At 42.2% G+C, this 23,548-nt stretch overlaps 1 protein-coding gene across 2 annotated transcripts in view; it reads right to left on the reverse strand.

Moving 5' to 3' along the window:
* Positions 1–23,548, reverse strand: part of ptprea (protein tyrosine phosphatase receptor type Ea) — a 50,130-nt gene that overhangs the window by 21,873 nt on the left and 4,709 nt on the right. For both annotated transcript variants that reach the window (XM_080049336.1, XM_080049335.1), the window contains exon 2: positions 4,366–4,662. The gene's annotated coding sequence lies outside the window, so the exon portion shown is untranslated. The remainder of the gene's footprint in view (positions 1–4,365; positions 4,663–23,548) is intronic.

A 23,548-nucleotide genomic window follows, 5' to 3' on the forward strand; every position in this document is an offset into this window, starting at 1 on the left:
CAAGTTTTAATTTTTTTGATAATTTGTAACACTCCCAATGCAATGTTACTAATACATTTACTCATTCAGAAACTAGCTATATCCATTCACAAGACACTGATTATAAACCTCTGGAATTACACATAACAATAAATCTGACACAGTAGACAAAAATGATGACTGGTGGTCAAATCACCTCTTTAACATACCATAGATTTGTCAGAGGTACATTTAGTTAATGGTCAATAAAAAAGGATTAAAGGGATTAAAATGTGGTTCCAATGCAGAATCTTAACAGCTGACTCAGATGCCTGAGAGCATTATACATTGCTAACCAGGCTGTGTCCCCTGAGAAATGCACGGCTCAGTTTTATGTCATGTTATTCAAGCGCAGAAATAACAGGCAATTGAGGAATCCTGTGGGACAAAGAAACCTTATTCACTCAAATGAATTTAAATAAATTGCGGTGTCAGTGCCTGTAAGGATGACGATCCACAAAGCTTTTGATACTGGCATGAAATGTATTTAACAGTCAGCAGAGACTGGGGGTCTAAGCAGAACCTGGCCTGGTAAAAACCTCTGGTAAAAAGAAGTATTCAAAACTGGAGAATCCACTAGAGGAAAAGGGAGGCAAAATACACTTCTCACATTTTCTATTGCAGAGAGGCAGAGAGATAACTACAGTAGTCTTTGGGTATCTGCACGGGACGGACAAGATCTATTCCCCCCAAAAAATAATCTTTCATATCCTGAGAAAGGGATGGAGAATGGAGTGGGGAGAGAAGGAGGGCAGCGCTGGAGAAACAAGTGATAAGCACCGCTGTGGGAGAACAAAAAGCCACTTGATTCTGAGGGGAGGAAAAAGAAGAAAGAGGAGAGAGAGAGAAGAGGAGAAGAAGGCATGAGTGAACAGCCCACGCTGTGAGGATGAGGAGACAGAGCCTGCCTCGGCTGCTGCTGCAGGCCTGTCTGCTTAATGCAGGCGCAGACTCTAAACCCCTCCTGTGAGCCTTTAAAAAAAGGAAAGCGTGGAGGACTGCGTTTTCAGGTTCTTGACATTGTCCCCATACTGTCTGCAAGCGAAGCAAGGATTTACTCTCAAACTATCCCGCAAGTTGCCATAGCAAAAACCGCAGTAAATGTATCCTCTCTTATCACACACCTGGCAACAACAGGTTTGACAAAACTGGTAGAAAAATGACTGGTATTTTCCGGTGTAAAGTCAGGTTTCACAGAGGAGGTGCAGTGATTTTTGGTTGACTTTTCCAACAGCAGCAGCAGTGCGCCTTTTAGGACAAACTGCAATTGGAAGCACAGTAATTATGTCACCCAAACCCTCCACCCGCCATCCAACACATTTTTTCACAATCCTCTTTTGCAGGATCACGGCCCCTGCAGAGCACATTATGAACCGCACTTTGTTGATTAAGATTGTGTAACCCTGTTGTTTGGCCTCTGCACCCGATTTCTATAGGAACATGAGTCATTCAGTGGGGCCTTGGGCACCATAGTGAGCCGCATTGTCCCTCCCTCCTAAGCAGGCTTGTAACACGAATGAGTAGACACACACACACACACACACACACACACACACACACACACACACATAGCATATTGAGAGCAAACGACTAATAAACGACGAAGGCCTCTCGTAGAACCCACTGGCCTCTTGGAAAGAGGAAGTGCAGCTTCCAGTCGTCACACGCTGCTGACAAAACGCTCTGTGAGAAGGGCCGGCATTCAGGGAGAGACCTGGCCCACCACTAACAGGTCTTGACAGAGGCATGATGGAAGCATGGCAGGCCAGCAGAAATCATGGACATATACACACCAGGAGGAAGAGGTGATGACATATTGGTTATCATTTAAACTTCAAAAACAGACGACTGTTTTTGACATTCAGGCCACAGAGATAACGCAAGGCTCCCCACCTCATCTCTACTTTATGAGAAGTATAAACCTAAACTGTGGAGCAAAAAATGAAATGCTTGTTTTTGTTTTTGTTTTTGCAATGAGAACCTGACAGATTGGGCTTACCGAGAAAAAAAATAAATAAATCGATGGTCTTTTTTTCAACACCTTACATAATCAGAATTTTTCATTTGGGTGAAACAAAATCCTGCAGACACGCCAATGAAAACAAATGCCTGAGTGCAAATAGTTTTTTTTTATCCCAGGTCTGTTTTTCAAGTGGTGACTAGAAATGTGAAGGACGAATAGCTACAGGGGACTGCGGCACTAAAGCAAAGTATAAATACTATAAGGAGGGGGCTTTGAGAAAAGTGGAGAGGGCAAAACAACCTACCAGCAAGGAGACACGTCTTTGGTATTGTGAAAACATTTCAAAAGTTCATTTGAAAAGTCAGAGTCCTCTATCGTTCTCCTTCAACTAGATAACTCCAAGAAAACTTTACATTGTCCACATCTGACATTTGCGATGTGCGATCCGAGTCATGCTCTTGATAAAAGGGCAAGGGAAGTTTATTCATATGGCACAATTCAGACACAAGGCATTTCAAAAGGAACTGTATTTGCACCTAGTGCCGCCTTCTACAATATGTGTGTACGACTGCATGTGTGCTATCCTGCGTGTGTGTGTGTGTGTGTGTGTGTGTGTGTGTGTGTGTGTGTGTGTGTGTGTGTGTGTGTGTGTGTGTGTGTGTGTGTGTGTGTGTGTGTGTGTGTGTGTGTTTCTGCAGTCTAAGCACATGCTGTCCTCCATCTGCTGTTTGATGGAGACTGTTTCCTTTCCTGTGCGGCCAGCCAACCAGCCAGCCAGCCTTTCCTGTACCGCTCTGCTCCTCCAGCAAGGGGAAATGGGAGCAAGACTGCCACACACTCTTGACAAAAACCCCTGGATAAGATACGTACACACATGCAGACACAGTCCCACAAGACAATGACTTAGCCACACATTTTATCACCCTCGCAGTCTCCTCTCCTTTTCTCCTTCCTTCCGTCTCAGACTACAGGCTTTGTTTTTCATTGCTCTATCCAACACTGTATGTTCCTTTTGTCCTTTGTCAATTATTTTTTTCACTGCCAAACACCTCCACAAGTCGTTTTAACAGCTTGTTGGGGACTGAAATATTTGAGTTGCACAACAATGAAGGGGATTGTCAGATGCAGGAAAACTCAAAGGCATGTGTCTTGACGGACTTTTTGCAAATAAGAAAATCACTAATCATGAAATTAGCCAGCGAGCATGGGTTGCAATACCAGGAAAATTAGTCATGTGAATATATACAGTATACTGTAGTTATATGTGAGTTTATGTAGAAATTGACAGACGGAGACCATCTATCTGCGACATCCCCTGTGACCTCAGTTGTTGGCAGAGGCTATAAATTGAGGAAGAGCCTCTGTAATGCGTTTTTTTTCTTCAAATTACTCATTGCTTTATGTCAGGATTCGCTCTTCCATCTCGGCCAATTCTCTCTTTCCTCACCGTGCCTAACACAGTGACACCTTCAAGCTGTCAGTCTTAATTACGCTGGCAACTTAAATGTCACAGTATGCTTTTAGGAGCAAAGCAACCTTGGAAAAACCTTGCCTCTGTAATGTCAACAACAGTGTGTTATCAACGGGATTGCACTCAAGTCTCAGGTTGAGGCTCAAAGTCTGAAGCAAGACAATACATTTTAACCAACTAATCCAAACAAGGTCTCTCTCAATCAGGTTCCACATACAGTATCAGTGCTACTGCTAAGTAACAAAGCCAAAAGTGACTGCATTTCTCAGACGCCTTACCACACATTAGTTACACATTATAAATACAAACCACACCACGTTCTATTCCAAACTTGGCTGATTTGAATAACCCCCAGCATAAAGGGTCAAGTTAATGGTGTTTTTTAAAGTATACTGTACACTATACTGCACAGTCCTCCCATTCTCACTATTGTTTCATACAACTATCCAACTTCCTGTTTCTTGGTCCTTTTTTTTTTACCAGCTGAGACACACAACAAGTCACAGCCAACTTGAGGAAGTGACAGCACGGCCACAAATATGTCGGGAACTTGTGATAGAAAAAAGTCTGTATACCATAGACTATACGAAAAAAAAATACAGGCTCGTGCAAATGAAAGGGAGCCGTGTGTCCAAAGATCTTGTAAAACAAAAAGAAAGATAATGTTTTTTTTAAACAGGTAAATCCTATTGAGACCAGAGACATGGTCATTCAAGGGAGACATGTTCCCATTCACATACACATTCATAAACCGATAGCAGGCTAACCATCGGGAGAAATTTAGGGTTCAGTGTCTTGCTCAGGGACACTTCGACATGTGGCGGGGGCAAGGGGGATCGAACCCCCGATCATGTGGACGACCGCCCTACCCACTTCGCCACAGTGTTAGCTCCTACAAGGCTTTTTCACTCACCTGGATGAGTGTTGATTTCAATGTATGCTGATTCCCAGATCCATTATAGCAGGTCACATGGTTCTGACGGCGTCCAGAAGTCACATTGTTGCTGGCGTCTTCAGTAGGAGGCTTGATAGAAGTTGGTGTTGGGTGGGGGTGGGGTGAGAGTGAAGTCTGCTCTCACAGCCCAATCAGGAGAGCTGATCCCTGGGTCCAGACTGTGTCGGTGAAGGGCCTCAGCGATTCACGTTATCCAGGGGCTGCACAGAGCAGCGGCCAGCCTGACGTTAGCCTCAAAAGGACGCTGCTCACCACCTTTATTTTAACGGAGAGCAAACACAGACAGAGCAGCATGTTAGACAAAAATGAAATTAAAAGAAGCTGGGGGAATGGGGGTAGGTGCTATGCAGTTCCTGTCTTGAGCAGAAAAACAGTATGTAGCAAGAAGAGATTGAAGTTGAGAGAAGAGGGAGGACAGCGTCCCCAAAGGAGGAAGCTATGAAGTAATAAGCAGACCCTAGAGCACTGTGAAAACAGCATATCTATAGGTTACCCTTTCATGCATAATGACGCCATTTATCCAAGAGGGAAATACAGAACAAAAGTATAAACATTTCCCTCCATCAGCAAAAGGAATAGTGAAGAAGGCCCAAGGGTGATATGTGACTTCCCATTAGTCAGTAGAGTTAAATGAGTTCATTTTTGGGGGAGCGCCTGTGATGCAAATTAGTCTTCCAAATCCAGCAGACAAATTGTAGCGCTCATCCCTATGTATCCATGCTAACCTCATTTGAAAATAAATAAGTAAGAAAAATTGTCTGATTTCGAAAACTGCAGACGGCAAAATATATTCATATCAGCCCAGATTTGGAGATTTACATAAAACGCCTACTTCTGTCTCCAGTTACCAAAATATGTATTTATTCAGGATCCCATGGAGAGTTCGATTTTATTTACCTTTTGAGTCTATTTGTGTGAGAATGTACTGTTGCTTGAGTGCACATAAACTGTAGTACAGATTGTAGGGTGTTGCCATCTAATATATAATCCCTGCTATTACCCACGGGAGGCCTGAAAGGACGGTATGCTGACATGGAGCACAATTTATCTACCTGGGAAGCGCTCAGCAGCCAAAGAATCTGGAGGCAGCGTTTGTGTGTGGAAACCTCATAAGTACAGTTTTTACCCTCCAACTGAATTCTTTGTGAAAAAAAAACTGATCAGGTGATTATGTTCTTAAACCATTTCTAAAATTGAAAAAAACTTTAAAACTACATGCTCACAAGCTCACTTTTCTCTTGATTTTTCTTTTTCTTTTTAGATAGGCTACAAGGTTTTCACCTGCCAGCAGCCAGGAGCATGCCAAGATGTTGCTATGGCGACACTCCAGTCTAGCCGAGAAAAAGGGAGGTGTGGAGGGGATGGGGGGGGGGGGGTTCGCTCTATCTCTCTCTCCATTTCTTTTTTTTATCATAGGCGCCTGTAACGATAAATGAATGGACACATCTCCTGCAGCCCTCCCCATCTCTCCACCCTCTGCTCTCCCCCTCTGGAGCTGAATGAAAACAGGCAGTCAACATTTGCTCCTCGGCACCCTGGGAAATTAAGTGTCATGCTCGGCGATATCCATGACAGCCAAATAATGGCGCCAGCTTAAGAGTCTGTGCTTAACAGGCAGGACAGAGTTGAGAGTTTATCCAAAAGGGATGATGTTGTTAATCCTGCATAATACTACACTTTTAAATTCACACCTAAGTTCCTGGAATGCACCGTGAGGGAGTATTCAAAAACAAAATCACATCATATCATCTCAAAGTTCATTAATAAATAACGCGTGGCCTCCTGGCAGTGTGGGATCAGATCAAGCAAACTGTTGAATAATAGAAGAACCTCCCCGTATAATGCAATTGCATTCTGAGCGTCAGGCTCAACAACATCAGAGGGGAAAACACAGAAACATATGAAAGCTGCCGAATGCAGAAATACGACTTGTATGGGCACAATCTAGATATGTCCCCTTCTTGAGTGGAAGAGGAACTGTAGTCCATCTGAAAAAATGGGGTTACAATTTTCTCTTGGCAATGCTGCTGCAGCAACATGCCCACCCAGGAAGCAGGTACATTACACTTGACAATGGTAAAGAAATTATATCTAAGAAAATTATAACAGATTTTACCTGCCAACCCCAGCTTTCCCCCCAGGGTGTGCTCTGAACACTTACTGACTCATTCGAACAAGAACACATACCTCAGTCAACGCCCTTTCTTACATACTTTATTATCTGTCTTTAAAAAAAAATCAAAAAATCCTAACCTTTCCTAAGCTAAAATAACAATCATTATCGTGTCCATTTCAGTGTTGGCTTGAGGGAAAGCAGGAGCACTGTCACTGATAGTTTGCGGTGAACACGGCAGCTCTCTGTGGTTGTCTGCATCAGTGTATCACTTCCCCCATATTAGCACCGTGCATGATCAACACTGCATAAATATGGGTGTTAGTTTCACAAGGTTCGTATTACATTTGGAGTGTAAAACATCAGAGCCCAGATGTACTATTCAAGTATACTGCTAGACTCAATTGTGCTATTCTTAAAGTCGCAAGACCCTATTAAAATACAAAAGCCAAGAGAAACAACAGATAGAAACTAGAGGAAGAGAATATTAGAATTTCTGCTATTTGAAAAAAAGATGCATTAAAGTCGACAACAGCTGCTATTATTGTCAGAGCATTAGCTGTTAGTGGCTAGTGCAAAAAAAATAATGCATTCAAACTAGCGCTAATAACATGAGGTGAAATTTAGCTTCACATTCAGAATGAACAGATATGCTTTTTTCACTGCAACATAACACATAGGCAGCACACGGAAATGACAAATCATCTCTGGCACTATATCGGATCTCTGCTTTAGTGTGTGTGTGTGTGTGTGTGTGTGTGTGTGTGTGTGTGTGTGTGTGTGTGTGTGTGTGTGTGTGTGTGTGTGTGTGTGTGTGTGTGTGTGTGTGTGTGTGTGTGTGTGTGTGTGTGTGTGTGTGTGTGTGTGTGTGTGGTGTGTGTGTGTGTGTGTGTGTGTGTGTGTATGTGTGTGTGTGTGTGTGTGTGTGTGTGTGTGTATGTGTGTGTGTGTCTGGGTGTGCAACTTGACGTTCAAAGAAGTAATGTTGTGTTTTCTATATTTAACCTCCCTGTGCTTCGTCTGACAGTGGGAATGGATCGTCTTAACGTGTGAACCTGTGCAAATAAGATTTACCGCTGTGGACTCAAAACTTTTTTTACTCCTCTCACACAGCAGCTATTTCCCTGGGAAAACTGTAAGCTCAGCAGAAATACACAGCAAGCAAGGTGACAAATACCAGCTCAAAGACAGGTGGACACCTCATACACCTATGTACACAAACACACACACACACACCCACACACACTTTGACTCAGCCACCTCTCCACGTTTGTGGTCAATCAGATTAGGGCATCATACCGACATCTCACAGTGCATCAACACAAATCCATTTATAGAGACAAGCTTAGAGGGCAACCGCTGCCCAACCAATAGCCAGAGAGAGAGAGAGCGATGGTAGGCTACTTCGCCCACTGAGGGGCCATCGGAGTTGTTATCGGGCCCCAGCAACAGTCCGGCACAAAACTGTGTTTACAGAGGTCTTCTCTGTGTCACTTCCTCATCCAAAAAAAATGTTTTCCTTAAAGACTTAGCTCAAATCTTTGCATTTTACATTTAAATTGCTGGATAACTCTGCTTGCTAAGGCGTCCAATCATTTAAATGAATCAATCTGAAAAGTTACATTTACACTTTCATGCAATCAGTGTTGAGGGTCTGCAATAAACAAGACAAAAAAAGTATAGAGCCGCTTATATAGAAATATTCTTTACTTAGGCAATAAAGGAAATATGAGATCACCATAGCTTTTTTGCTAATTTTCCTGAGTAAAGGAAAATAATAACACATAAAGTAATACGTCTGTGTTCAATTATTAATGATACGGCCTTCATAATAAAAAGAGCAGCAGCAGCAGTCTAGCACCACAAAGTCAGTGTGAGAGAGAGATGTAAAGGTAGGAAGAGTGAGTGAAGAGGCTCATTGTGATTTATGGTGTTTACCGGCAAACATGAAAGGGACAATATTAGCCAAAGATGAAAAACCGCAGCAGCAGAAAATGATAATAAATGGCCACTGCAGGAGAGAAAATGCACGCGCTCGGACTTCACGCCTGTATAATCAGATGTGAATAGAGCCGTGTCCCTGATGAGCTGTCCACACGTAGCAGGCTTAATGTTCCATAGCGGGAGGACAGGCGGAGAACAAGGGAGCGTGATTTGGTTAGCCAGGGCTCCAACTCGCCTGTCCGCCCTCCCTCACTCACAAACACACCGGTGTATTCTGGCACCCTAGGTCTGCTGAGCAACGATGAGTGGCCCCTAGCCAAGGCAAGCAGGATGCGAGTGTGATAATATCATATAGCAGCTCTACACAACTTGGCAATCACTGTTCTAATCAAATATCTGGAAATTTCCTAAAGGGGCCCAGCCAGGCAGGAGGACTGGATCAATTATGGACAGACTGTGTATGCGAGCAACTCCATCAATACGGTTATTCATTTAGTGGGAAGCTAAATGAGAAGCCTGATTTAATACTCACCTGTGGCTCTCTCTCTCAGATCAATAACCAACAGAAGGATGGAATAAGCCTCTGCAATGTCGGAAATGTCCATCAAAAAGTAAAAGACGCTCTAAGGCCAGTGGTGATGACTACCAGATGGTTTGAAAATATAAATGTATAAGCTCTCATGAGCTTCACATGTTTTTAATGTGAGTACCAGTAAAGCATAGGGTTTATGTGTTGTTATGTTAAATTATGAATGCTCTCCTTTCCTACTAAAATCTTTTGTTGCTTTTTAGCCAGTCTATCGAGCTGCTAAGTCCGGCCTATGTTAGGACAGAAATGTAGGATGACTTCTGTCTGGCTTTAGTAATCCTGCTATATTCCAGTCAGATTTTCAATACTCAATATGTCCAATATTTGGCTTGCAACCGATTACTTGCAAAACTGTACTAAATGTTATTGCTGGCTACCAATGCTAACATGGTAAATTAAGATGGTGAACACAGTAAACATTATACCTGCCAAACACCAGACTGCTAGCAATATCACTGTGAGCAAGATAGCATGCTTACGTTAACATTTAGCTCAATGTATTTCAACTTACATATGCATTTGATTGATAAGTGAAAGCTCACTTTTAACCCTTTGCGGCTGCAGTATAAAATATATCGTTTCTCGCATTGTTTGATTGATGTCTGATGAAGGTATGTGAAATGCAGCTTCTTAAATCAAAGGAATGTACTGACAGTGTGTGGGAGTCCACCACTCCTTCATTAAATTCCTTTCTCCTACACAGACCTGCCTCCTGGGTTTTCATTAGATTCTACCATTTTGGTTTAACAACGATAAAAAAAAGAAAAAAGGCAGATCAGTCTGGACAACCTGTCAGTCTAGCACACCCAGACATGACTTATAGCTGGCCAGAGGCTGTAAAAAAATAAATAAAAATCTTCAGTTTATTATAACTGCAGCTTGTAAAAAAACAGACATTATTCAGTCGTCCTTCCCCACAATCTGATAGACTTTTCCCCCAGTGGTGGTGTCTCTCTTCCCTTTTTTTTCTCACATCCTTTCCCAAAGCTGATCTCCTAGGCACCTGGGAACAGCTCAGGCAGAACGAGGTTAGGATTAAACAAGACCCCAGCCGAATATTCCCCGCAACACTTAAACTCTGTGAACCCCACCTAAATATTCATGGCAGAGAAATAGTATTCCAGGACAATTCACCTACACACAAACACACGTAGGAGTATATAGACTGACATTAACAGGGCTTTTAAGAAAAATGTACAGCCACACAAAAGGGTGAGGAGAAAAAAAAATGCCATTTGGATTTCTCAAGCTATCTACTGTGAGTATATCTGGCTACAGCCCAAGGCTACATGTCTTGTCTGTCTGCACAACCTTGTCTGGGAACTGAGATGTTTCACACGTTGGAGAGAGAGAGACAGAGAGAGAGAGAGAGAGAGAGAGAGAGAGAGAGAGAGAAGGAGAAAGAGAGAGAGAGAGCCAGGAACGCCTCCGCTTTTTTCACAGGGAATTGCCAAAAGTAGAAACAGGGGATGAGAAATCAAAGCACAAATCTTGCGTCGAAGCAATATGTTACAATGCTCGGGATTATTTATCCGCTTTAGATCATTGTTACAGAAAGGTCAAGCTTTGGATTATTAACACGTACTGTACACCAATACAAAGATACAGATTTGTTATGGAAGATGTACTGTAGTCTCGCTATAGGCCATAATGAACAATAAAAACACCACTGTCACCTTCCCGTAAATGACCATCTTTGGCTTGTAGGATTGTATGAAGCTGACTCAGAAGACTGGTTGTCCACAAGCAGGAAGATAAACAGTTGAGATCATATCCTGTGTGTGTCAGCTGTGGTTCACAGCCAAACACTAGGGTTATAAAATTAGCTGGACTATGAGAACTGGAAAGAGAGAGGCGAGAGATTGACAGCGAAAGGACCCCCCTCCCCCATACACAGTTACACACACACACACACACACACACACACACACACACACACACACACACACACACACACACACACACACACACACACACACACACACACACACACACACACACACACACACACACACACACACACACACACACACACACACACACACACACACACACACACACACACACACACACGCACACACACAAAGAGAGAGACAAAAGGATACAGGAGAAGGGAAATAGTTGGATCCATAATTGGAACAGCTCTGGGTGCACCACCGTCTTCCTGTCAAGAATGACAATTCTGGCTACACCAACACATATGTCATCATCATGTGCTCAACGCTGGCTCAGTTATGTGCCATATTACAGTAAACCAGATTAGAGAAGGAAATGGTACACTCCAACTGTATATTTTTGAGCTATGACCTAGAACATTAATTGTGGGTGTGTTGTATGTGGAAGAAACATTGTAAAAACTGTTCAATTCTGTAATACGTTTTAGACGTATCCTGTCCTGAAGAGCTAAATAAATTGAAAGTGCGTGGCCGCAAATGTAGGGAATCAACGGTTTCTTTAGAATTCATGTTTTGGACGGACATAAATACTGTATGTGTATAACTGCCATATTGTACATAAATATTATATCACTAATAACCTAAAACATTGTATTGAAAGAAGCCATGTTTTATGCATCACCCCAAGTGATCCTGATTTAATCCAGATTTTGATGTTATTCTTACATCAAAATGGTTTTGGCTGGTGTTGGCTTGACTGCCCTGTATTGTGGACTTCACCGTTGTTGAACACAACTAAAACGGTAAGAGCATTCTGTAGTAGTTCTCATTAATATTAAATTCATCACATCACACATTTCAACTGAACTGTGACCTCACTCAAACAGCTGGACACCCCCATGCTGCCCTGCAGAAAGTATTCCTGAGATAGGAAGTTAATGCTCATAGCATAGGAAGAACGCCCTGTGAACTAAAATCAACAGGACATGGATGATTTACAGGGTAACATCCACTGTACTAAGAAGCAGCAACCGGCCACGCCTGAAATAAGGATCACAAACCTCTTTGCATCTTTCTCTTCAAAGGCATCACTTCAGCGGATCTACAAGCATGGCTGTGCACAAGAGTAAATACTGTAATCTAGTCATCAGATAGGGGGGAGAAACTTGCATCCCCCTAACCCCCCCTACCCTCCTTCCAGGAAGTAGTGGCGTAAATACACTGCTGTATTATCATCTGACATCATGTAACGTGAGGCACACTGGAGGCCGCTGGCTGTAGCTCAGAGGGCAAAAGGATCAGATGTGTGCGGCTGATTAAAATTTCAATATTTCTAGGAAAACAAATTTAATGTGGAATTACATGTCTTGCTGCGCATTTAACAACCTGGCCCCAGAGAATCAAGCCCTGTTCAAGAGCATAGCATTACTGTCAGTCACACTTCAAAACAATATCCAAACCAGGATTTCTTCTTCTTGGATTGCAAATGATACAGGGGCTCAGATTACAGGTGCAAATACCTCACACAGTGCAATTTTTTTTATCAATTTCCCAGCAGTTACAGCAACCCACAGGGAAATCAGGAGTGGGAGATCTGCTGTGCTACAACTAACCTCCTTACAGGTAACAGGAAATTGACCATTCAGCACATCATCTACAGCAGCCGCTCAGGTCAGCCAACGGACTGATAGATGGCAAGTCACGGACGGTCGAGCTGCGACACCATTGATTCTCTATATATACAACCCCAAGACTGCTGATTCAAGATAATGTTACATTTTCCAAAAGGTTGCACTGTGATAAATTCAACCCGTGAAACTGATGAATGAGCTCAGTCAACATTGACAGCTGAGATCTATTTCCAGGGGCCATTGATTTACCTGTCTGGATGATGTGCATTATTTATAGTTTATCATTAAATATGTACTTTCATCTCCGGTGCTGTATCAGGATTTTTTTCGAGACAAAATAGATTATTCAATAGGCTGCACAACTCCAACCAACCAAATGTAACATTGGTTTCAGGGTAAGGGAAATTAAATGTCGTCCCTTGATGCGGGGGAAACCAGCCCTGTCACAACTGTAAATATTATATAACCAATGAACCACAGTGTCAAAGCATGGCATTTTTACAATATTTACCACAACATAGTTAATCTCAATGATATTTGGCCTCCATTGACCCAAACAGTCACTGCTGTTCTTACCATTGTCTGTAAGTCAGACTAAAGATCAATATGCTCAGCTCAAGCGACATTGTGTAACCCAATCCAAAGTTTCGTCCAAGGCTAAAGACACATTCTTTATCTCTATTTTTCGGCATTGCATCCGCACTGAGCCGCAGCTTTTCACACCCTCATGCAAGCTTTTCACAAAACCTGAATTTTGTTGAATGCCTGAACTAACCTTACAAACGCTGGACTAACGTTGTGGTGCAGATGGGGAAAATGATGACATTTTACATGCACACACCTGGCCAATGAAAAAGTAACAAAAATTCCAAGTGCCTGTGTTGAACGAGGTTACAGATGCTGTTCGACTATCCGAAAAGTAAATTGTTTGAAGCCTACTTTTAGTAATTAATAAGGACATTTTCTTTCACTTCTCTGATCATTCATTTTAAATATCAACATAGCTAATCATACAGATCGGGTCACAGAGCAATTATTGTACTAGGACCCAGTTAACTGGTAGAATGGATTCATTTATTTAATTGGGTAGCATTTTGTTGTTAATTTATCATGATTACATTTTTGCATTTGGCCTTTTTCTGACAATGACTGGCATACACACAGGAAAACATTGAAAGAGAGACAGCGGTATGACAACAAATGTCTCTGGTCTGGTAACCATTTATACCTTTATGCTATTTAACATGCAAATGAGAATAACTAAATCATTAGTAATGCTGTTTTAAACACAGTGTCAATTACGATGGATAGCAGGAGGGGAATAGGCAGAGGAATATGACTCAGCAGCAGAGTGATCTGCCGATTACTTAACAGACATTGGCTGAGAAGAAGAGATTTAGTCATTTTCCTGTTTAGGTGGTTAAGTATGAAAGGAGATCTTTATGAAAGTATATCAAAAATACTAGTGCAGACACACAGCGCTTTCACAAGTAGTGGGCTTAGTTTGGACACAGTCTTAGTGCTTGCTCTAGTCCAGAAAGTATCAGTGTTGGCCAGCGATTAAGGAGTGAAAGGCTGGGCGGGCATGTCAGACAGTCGTGCTATGTCATGTGTATTACTGGTGTGGATCATCGGAAAGAGCTGTAAACAAAAGGCCCACGTGCAGAGCTCTGAGGAGGGGAGATAAGAAGGGCTAGGCAGGGTGCTGCTGGTGCTGGTGCTGGTTGGGGGGCGGGAGGGTTACCGATCATCATGCCAAGCTAGCAGCTGTGTGATGGATTTCACACATATCTTCTCTGCCGAACAAAGAGCAAGAGAGTCCCTTCTGAGTGCACGCAGTGGAGGATCAACATTTTGCCATTCATGTCACCCCCCCCCCCCCCCCACTGCATGTTGTGCATGGGTGAGCAAACACACCCCCATGGTGCACAACACAGGCATGCAATTATTGTGTTTGTCAGCCGCACTGGTGTCAGGAGTGACTATTTCCACTTATGGAGGGAAAATAAACAAATATATATTTATAAAAAAATAATTGCCATCAGGAAATCTGGTTGAATTCAAAGGAGCCAATTCATGGATACATTTGACAAAATCCAGAACACGCCAGCTCTGCATTATCAGACAAAATGCAGCATCTTGGCGTAGACAGCAGACACAATCTAAACAGGATATTGCATCCCCTGTGACATAATCTTGTAAGCAAGCAACCCGCTTAATTTTTTTTAGAATCGGTGACATTACACAAGCAAACAAACAACAGAGATGCCGTATTCTCTTCTCCACAGGGTCAAAAAATGTGCAGATTAGACCGTCATTTATACTGAATTTGGATTACATGCAATCCTGAGGCCGCTCTACTACAGCATAGTTACAGATTACTTGTATCCCAGCCGCAGCAGTGGAAGACAATGGCACTTTTTGTTCCCCGAGAACTGACAGTACCGCACAGTAACAAAGGAGGACTCATTTCTAATAGGGTCAGGAGTGATTAGACAAGCGGCAGGCATTGCAGCCCATTGAGAGGCCCAAGATCCCCCAGAATCCCCCCAGAATCCGACAGGATTTGTCAGATTACGGCCTCAAATACTCCAATTAGCCTATTAGTGTAGTAAAATGTTATACAACAGATTTAAATGGCAATATATAGTCTCTAGGCTTTGACTTTGAAAGAGGTTTCATTTTAATATGGCTCCGTGGAAAACACATTGATTCAGTATGAACACACTATGTGTTTGCAGGATACATTCAGAGTTACGAGCAGTATCACTTTACTGTGATAATAAAAATGGCACCCGAGTGTCTAGACTTCTTTGCACGTCTTGTGATGACAGCCATCATGGTCGCTGCGGGCGCCGCTGTGCTTTTGATGCATAGTTTATTAGTCACCCACAAATCAGTTCAAGATTTAAGAGTCTTAAAGACCCGATATAGACCGTAGAAATTATACCATATAAAGAAAATTAGTGTTGTGTTCGTATTAGTGTCATTTATTACAAAAACCGAAATAGTCTGATACAACTTCTAGCCAAAGCTCAGATGGCAGGATAAGGATTTTAAGAAATGTGCAGTATTATGTTATTCCGATTCAAGAAGCACAAATCTGCCTTTTATTGCAAATTCAAATTGAAATCTGAATCTTTTGTTTGGATTTTCCTCATTCACAATATGAAGAACTATTGTGATCTCAAAGGACGATAATGGAATTAATTTGAAAGAAAAAAGCACAAAGTAGAGAGGGAGGATTAGTGGGGGTTACTACAAACAAGAATGTGAAGACAAATGTGGAGACTGAGGGGGTGGAGGGGAAAGAAATGGAGAGAAAGAGAAAGAGAGAGAGAGAGGGGGGAATACAAATCAGCCAGCGTGACCTGTCCTTGTCCCACAAAAACAAATGACATCAGAATAGCTGCCAATCAGCTGACGTGACCAGGAGGGAGGCTGTTCACTCCAGCTTCTTTTTCTGATATTCGGCCATAACCCTTTCAAATAGGAGAAAAACTACTCACAGCAATCGTACCATCGAATAGGGAAATCTCACATCATGTTTCAATATAGAACAGACATTCTTCATTGTAGATGTAAATGGTTACAGCCTTACGTCATGTAAAAATCTCCTTTCAGTGAACGATTCTACGAGCCACATCATGCAGTCTAATTCAATTTCTAGACTTATTAAAGAGAATCAATTTATAGAGGGACACGTTTAAAAGCAATTACACTGGCTTTAATTAACATAATTAGATGCATCTTTGGTGAACAGGAAAAAACATATGACAAAACATTACATACGCCAGGCAGCTACAGCCACTACCATTGATTGCCAATTCAAAGTCAACAATCTCAGTTAATAAGTGAAATCACAACAAGTGCAAACAGCAAATTAGCTAACGAGGAATCAAACAGGATTCAAGTTGACCACATGCTAAAATTTGCTACCTCGAATAGCGAATGTCCATTTATAGCTTTGCTATAGGCATAGTAGACCTGTCAAATTAATCCACATATTGAAGCTGTGTGCATTGCACTCTAGTAAGAGCAATAGTCAACTTAATCGGCTAGCTACAGCTAATAAGACTCAAGTTATGACTCATTTTAGCCAGATTTGCAATATTTGTAAACCCTACCATACATGTATTTATAAGAGTTTTACATTTGATTTTGGAAATTAAAATGGTTCAACGGACAGGAAAAAAAGCAGGGGAGGCATTTCATCTCTGGGCATCATGGACTGGAGTGTTGACAGAAAATCATTTAAAATCCACTGAACGTCCAAAGGTCAAAAGCACTGACTCTGCTGCTGCTCATCAACCCAGCTACTGCTCCAGAAGAGCATTTAAAAGCCTTGTTTAATCATCTATTCTTTTATGTCACAAAGTAGAAAGATAGTGACTTAATGATACATTTCCAACAAGGGCTTGAAGAGTTACTCTAGCAATGCGATGGCACTGTAATAGACTGTTAAAGGTGCCTTTCCCTGTTCATTACCAACAGTCCTGCACTCAAAAATAAAATGTCAAATCTTTGACTTGCTTATGAATTCCATCCTCTACATCCCTCCCCCACAAATAAACCCAAACTAATTAGTTCAGAACCCAAATGTAACCATGGAGTCCCAACCATGTCATCTCTGCCAGCCACTGTGTTTGTTTGTTTGTTTGTGTGTGTGCGTGTGTGTGCGCGCGCGCGCGTGCGTGTGTGTGTGTGTGTGTGTGTGTGTGTGTGCATGGATGCACGCTTTGAAAGAGAAGATCCTGGAAGCAGGCACCACTTCGACAATCACCCCAGCAGGATCTGAAGGAATCTTAATTGAACTCATGCAAATGGGAAAATGTGTTAAAAATTCATCATTGGGGGATGTATTTTGGCACCAGGCAGCAACCGTAAGTCCCTATGTTTCATCTCTCTCTCTCTGTTGTGCTTGTGGTTGTAGTTTTGAAGTGAGACATACACCCCCCCCCTATTTTCTCTCCCTCTTTCTCTTCATTTCCTCTCCCCTGCTCACGCCCAATCTCCCCCCTACTATACGTATTACGACAATAACCAATTACAGGCAGAGGAATGCACAGGCTGAAATGTGTGGCCTGGAGCGTGTAGGTTTTATTTCAGACTCCACGTCGATATGATAGTAGCAACATGGGCGGGGTGGGATGCTATAAAAACAGCCCTCTGCTTCACCTTTCCCATATTTTTGGAGCTCATGGAAAAAATGACAGCCTTGGTGGAGGCGGCTCGTGGCAACAAGCTACTGCCGGCAGACTAATGAAAACAATCAAGCAGAGCCACAGGAGTTCTAGGCTGTTTTCAGGACTAAAGTGCACAACCCCCTGAAAGGACCAACTGCTCGCTGGTGCAGCCACACATGAGGAAACAGCGTGAAAATGATGAAAATGGACTCCAACTAGTCTGCACTAATGAGTTTTTTGCCTTGAGAAGTGAAGGCATCTCTCTGGCTAACTAAGCGGCTAACTAGTCCCCTGCTGTGGCCAAGCTGCTGGATGTGATAGTATACAGTCATGAAGTGATAGCAGCACAGAGCCTTTTATTCATTTCCTATTTGCGGTTTCGGGCCAAGTAGGACAGGGCATTGCTGACGGCTAAGAGCTTTGACCACGTGTCGGATTTGGTTTAAAATACTGCCAATGATACAACAGACTCCACATAAACACAACGATTACAAAACAGGTCCCTGTTTGGAGGAGACATAAATTCCAGCAGTCCTAGCATCTACTGTCTGGCTCCCCATCCTACACCAGTTCATCGGGGCCGCTCATAAAAGACTGACTGCAAACGAGGGAGTGTTCAGAGAGCAAGGCGTTTTCCCTCTCTGGGGAGGACAGATCTGATGATCAGATCCTTTCCTGTCTCCTTGTAGAGCCCCCTCTCCGCAGCACACAGAGGGCATGTTTTTTCAGCCTCTCATGTCAGCCATATGTCACACTCCGCTGCCCACCAGTTCAGATAAAAGGCCTGAATATGTAGAGAGCCTAGAGAAAACTGCAGGCAAGGTAAACAAAGGAAATGTGGAGCTAATTACTCACAAATTCCATATGTGCATTGCCGCATTTTGTGCAGCCATGAAAATCAACTCATACAGTAGTTTGCCACAAGCAGGTAATGCGTTTCACATCTTTAAGTATGTATGTTCTTTAAAGGTGGAGTCAGCGATTCTGGAGAACGCTTGGTGTCAGAATCACTTTTTGACAAAATCTGTGAATATCTCCTCGCGATCCGCTACCTGATGTTAGTGTGTGTGCGCTGGAAAAAAATCTAGTGTTAATACACAGCGTAGGCTCTGTTAACGGGTAGCGGATCGTGAGGAGATATTCACTGATTCTGACAAGCGTTCTCCAGAATCACTGACTCCACCTTTAAGTACGTTCTTATCACCACAAAGACATGTTTGCAGGGCAGGAAGAGGTGTGATTTCATAAATAAAAACAACACGGATATACACAAACGAGGCCATCCAGTGTGGTTGTTTTCCAAAGCGTCCGTGTCATTTCCAGCAGGAAAACAAATTAGTCATTGTGCACAGACACACAACACATGGAGGAGGCCCCAAGGGGGACGCAGGCTCCCTCCATTAAAAATACATATCCCATAATGTATATTTGTCTTCTGCTTAAGCTCCAGATGCAGAGAGAGAGAGAGAGAGAGAGAGAGAGAGAGAGAAAGCATGGATGAAGGAGGATTCGAAACAATTCATAGTTCACCAGCAGTGAAATAGACATTTGTGTGAAAAGCCACCCACTGAATAGGCTGGGCCCACAAAGAGAAACACTGTGTGATATTCTGCCCTGGGACACATCATTATTATAGTTACCGTGATCTCTAACCTTATTTGCCTCCATTTCTTGGTTATCTAGTTGCAGCAGCAGCAAACACACTCAGAGTATTTCCGATGGCTGCCAGTGATTGCTGCTCCTTGTTATAGGACACACAACTGGCTCACTAAAAGGTGCCACAGAACAGGGAGACCCAGAGGAGGAGTGGGCGGATGTAAGAAGAACTGGGCTGTTAGCATGTGTTGCTCAATTATCATCACCATATGTAGCTAGCTAGCACTTTATCCCCAAGACTTGTGGTGCATTAAATGAAGGATGTTCAGAGCACTTCCTTTACATTTGCTTGTTTTAGCTTCTCACATTTGAATCAAACCAACATAATTTAGAGTGGTAGGTATATCCCCTTGCGTGGTAACCTTCTAGTAAAATATAAGACGGATAAAAATTAAAGGAAAATACAAACCAGTTGCACATTATGCACTCTATAAGAAACACGGGCATGCTGTTTCTATGGAGAAATTTCACATTGTTTTTGCAGATTTTTACCAATAGTCAATAAACACTTTTTGAAATAATGAATTCTACATATAGCATTCTCATCCAATTACTGGTTCTCTGTTGAAACACCAAATAGCTCTTGATGGTCGAATCTCTGCTGGCATCAAAGCAGACTCTAATTATGATAAACAAATATCCCATCGTTGTGAGGGAATGGTGTGGATCTGGCATTGTCTCTGGCTGAGCACAAAGAAAGGCTTTGGCAGTGCGTGGAGTTTTATTGTCAACAGTGTGCTTTCCCAGTGGGAAAACATATTGCATGAGCAAAATGTTGAAAGGATCAGTTGTTAATTAGCATAAAAAATTTAAAATAAGAAAGAAAGCGTGTACTGTATATGGAATAATAATGTGTGTGCAACGTTTTTTTCATGGACACCTTACATGGATTGATTGCACAAGGAGGACCAGTCCTTATTCTTATAAAAATCATTATTGATGACTGTGGGGGGGTTTCTTTGTATAATGGAAAATGTCTGACGTGATGACATTATAAACTAGCAATGGAGGCCATACATCTTGTCTGAAGGGCATAATAATGTGAAACACATGCCACAGCTTTTTCAATTACGACATATGAGCATTTTATTAGAGAGCTGACATCTGGAACAACTTCTTTGATCAGTATTATAAAAATGTAACGCCTCGTTAATCAAACAGCGTCATTACATGGCAGCGGTAAACATCTGCCCTGTACAAAAATGAATGGATAAACAGCAGCAACAGCAGCCAAATACAGACATGTCTTCATTTGGTAAACATTATATTTTGAGTACAAAACAAAGTAAGAATTAAACGTCACCGGATACAATTGTCTGTTTGCAGACAATGCCAGCTCAAATTATTATGTGTTGTCAGTCATTCAAGAAGTGCAGTAGCCATATATGTTTTGGGAATGCGCCAAATGTCATGACAACCGAAAACATTTCAGTCAAATGTCATCGCCTTAATCCTATTTGGTTTTCTATTGGGCTTCACCACTATTCATTCTTCCCAATGAGCAGCCTGTCAGACATTTTTTGAAGGCCAACTACTGTATGTAAAAGTTTGCATGGCTCGCATCGTAGGCTAACAATCATACACATCTCTAGGTGTATAGAAGGACGGATCGTTATTGTGATAAAACAAAACCATATCCACACCACAATGTCTGAAATTGAAATTACAGCCTCAAACACTTGACAGGAATTCAATAAGATGAAGCATGGTCAAGGTTCATCCCCTCGTCTTATCTCCAACATACTGCATGATCCAGGCTGCTAAACCTTGGTCAGTTATATCAACCGGGATGGTTCTGATTAACATCCCACATACATTAGTGCTTTTTCTGGTGCTCTCCTGAGCCTTTACTTGCCTATCAGCATGCGGGGCATGTCAGCTAACCCCCCGTGACTGGTTAACTGCCGCATCTCACTGTGCAAGCTCATTCAGACACATTCATCATAGTAAAAAAAAAAAGGCCTCAACACATAAAGCTTTAAAAGAGGCCAGAAGTTAAAAGGTGCTTTTAAGATGAAAGAGAACCTTGCTGGTCTGGCCACATCCTTTTCAGCTCAACACAAGAAAAGTGACAACACAGACATTGAATTAACGCTTGTAAGCTGTCACTGCAGGCCTTTGTAATGTGTTCAGCACACATTTATTAATTGCAAGTCTCAGGAATACTGATTGTCAAATGGAACTTCAGCACGAATAAGTAGAAATGACTACTTTCTGTATGCAGTGAATCTACAAATGAGTAGTGGTGTGCTAAAATTGTGTTTTTGTATCTACTTGACCTAGCAATCAAATTAAATAAGCAGTCCCTTTTGAATCAGCCAATTACTTGTGTGAAAATGTTTATTGGAGCTATGCCCGTGCCTTCAAACCGCATCATATTACTGAGAACACAATGAAAATATTGAAGGGGCTGACATGATGATCACACACACACAACTCCTTGTGTTGCAGCCTTGAAAGAATGAATAGGAAACGGGCTGCTTTAGTAAGCATCCATTATTCATAATGGCACTGTAGTCCTCCACGTCAACAACCTCTGTAGTGACACAGCCAAACCATTATTTCCCCTTTCGCCTCTCATCAAGTCACACCAACTCTTTCGCCCTCATACATGATCAACGGCCAAGTTTTCAAAACATCCAACGAAACACTTCATAATACGACCAAATTTGATGTCAAGACTGCATTAAGAAAATTAATCTCTGGCATTAAAACATTTCAGCAGAGACGGGAGCCCATAGCTGCCGCTGATGGCCGTGTCATTTTTACGAGGTGCAAGAGAAAAATCATTGCACGAGCTGAGAATAGACTGACATCATCACTACAGTCACAAGACCGGGTGGGACCTTGAAACATCTCCAGCCGGGCTCCGGGCTTTATGGTGCTGCAGAAACTGACGGGAGATAATCACTCTTTATATATGCACCATCGCCGTGTGAGGCACAGCCACACACCGGCTGCTCTCAGAATCAATTAAAAGCCTTTTTCACATGTTTGCATCCGAGCGAGACCATTGAAGTTTGATATACATTTGAGAGGAATATTGTAGAGACATTAAAGAACCTTAAAGCTATAATGTGTAACTTCTGTTGCCCCCATGAGGAATTCTGAGTAGGTACAACAACACTTTCGGCGCATCTACATGAGACAAGCCTTCGGTGATCGCGCATGGATTTGATTCCTTCTGCTGTATGTCCAGGGTTTTTTTTAGCAGTAGAATCAACAACTGAAACATTTTGTGTGTCGGAGGGCGACACGAGTTTGTAAACGCTGCTATACTGAGAAAAACAGAGAGAGTTTTGTGGAGCTGATAGGCTTAATCAACTTTGTGTCAACTCGTTTTGAACTGTCTTGAATCTAACCATCATTCATATATATGTTAAAAGTTACGCACTATAGCTTTAAAGGCCTCAGACTCTTAAGAAAAATGACATGCACGTTTAGCAGTAAGCCTGAGTTTGACACAATTTTCATCATATTTTAATTCCAGAGACATTAAAAATGATCATAAACATCAAGCTAGGAATGTGTGGGCTTGCCATCTGACATGCATTTGAGATGACTGCGTATCAGATACAAACTGCTTTCAAGGAAATCCACAGCAGCTGAAGCTCTTTCTTCCTGGCCGTCAAAGCAATTTAACGGTGTGTTCTCAGCCTGTGGGTTTCCCTTTGTCTACCACAGAAACCCTAATATTTGCTTTTCCATCGTCATTCCTTCAGATAAAATAAAGTGGACTGAAACATGTTTTAAGCCAGCCAGAGCTGGAGATGTTTGCTTTCACTTCAGTTAAACCAGGCCACATAGCAGCAAAGGGAGTTAATCTCTTCTGGGCTCTCCACCCTGCTTTTTCCCTGAGCAGGTCACTAAATTAGGTTGCCTTATTTCGTCCTACAAAAGAAATACCAAGGCTCAATTTACTATAAGTTCTTATGTTAAACTCACTCACATCTGTCAACAGATTGTGATAACCACAAATGGGTTTTGTCAGTCTGCTGCCCGTTATCGTTTCCTCTTCAAGCTAAAAGCGCAGACAAGAACACAACGATCTTGAAAAGGTTTTGGACAATGTCCCCCCCCCCCCAGCACCCCCCCTTTGGAATCTTAAAACAAGTGCAAGGTCACCA

Source organism: Ammodytes marinus (genome assembly GCF_949987685.1).
Source record: "Ammodytes marinus genome assembly, chromosome: 20".
Classification (NCBI taxonomy): Eukaryota; Metazoa; Chordata; class Actinopteri; order Uranoscopiformes; family Ammodytidae; genus Ammodytes; species Ammodytes marinus.